Source organism: Gavialis gangeticus, unplaced genomic scaffold (genome assembly GCF_001723915.1).
Source record: "Gavialis gangeticus isolate Ggan-Ray unplaced genomic scaffold, GavGan_comp1, whole genome shotgun sequence".
Classification (NCBI taxonomy): domain Eukaryota; kingdom Metazoa; phylum Chordata; order Crocodylia; family Gavialidae; genus Gavialis; species Gavialis gangeticus.
In genome coordinates, this window is record NW_017729022.1 from 109,141,888 (window position 1) to 109,142,685 (window position 798).

The 798-nt window shown below is 58.9% G+C and overlaps 1 protein-coding gene across 1 annotated transcript in view; it reads right to left on the minus strand.

Annotated features, from left to right (window-relative positions):
* LRP6 (LDL receptor related protein 6) overlaps nucleotides 1-798 on the minus strand; it is a 260,426-nt gene that overhangs the window by 39,761 nt on the left and 219,867 nt on the right. The gene's annotated exons all lie outside the window — the stretch shown is intronic.

Consider the following 798-nt stretch of genomic DNA (forward strand, 5'->3'; position numbering starts at 1 on the left):
TCTCGCCAAAGAGCGGGCTGTGGTCACGGAAGCCAAAGCCTTCCTGATGACACCAGCGCCGCAGTCTTTGGTTGACTCTATGGATCCTCCTAGCCCTCACCCTGAGACTGGGAGGACCGTCAAGAACACCACCTGTTCCCCCAGACCTTTTAGCCCCACTCCCAAATCCCTGTAGCGCCTCATGACCCAGCTGGGAGTGCTCCAAGCTGTGTCATTGGTGCCCACATGAATAAGGAGCATAGGATAGTGGTCTGTGGGCTGGAGGAACTTTGGGATCTTCTCCGCAATGTCCTGGATGCAGGCCCCCGGGAAGCAGCAGATTTCCTGGGCTAAGGGGTCAGGGCACCAGATTGCCCCCTCATTCCCCCTCAGGATAGTCTCCCACAACAAACACCTTACATTTTGTCTTGGGGAGAGCGGGGGAAGTAGCTGCAGTTGGGCCTGTGTTGACTGCAGAAGATGGCAACTCAGCAGGCTCTGCTGGAGCAGCAAGAGGTTGCTAAGCTCCGGCGGGGCAAGGGCCTTGGTACGGCGAGCTTTACGGCCCTTGACCACCTTGGTCCATGCCCCTGACTGGACAGAGTGGGAGGTCCCAGAGTCCTCCTTTGTCCTGGAGGGAGACTGTGGTCTACCCTCCAGCTCCCGAGAGAGAAGGGCCTGGCAGTAGGAGTCAATCTCCTGCTCACAGTCCCTGATGGCACGCAGTCTCTGGACTGTGGCCTGGAGCTCTTCCAGCTGGCGTGCCAGAGACCCCAAAAAGGAGCAGACCCCACACAGGGAGATGGCCATGCTCCCAGG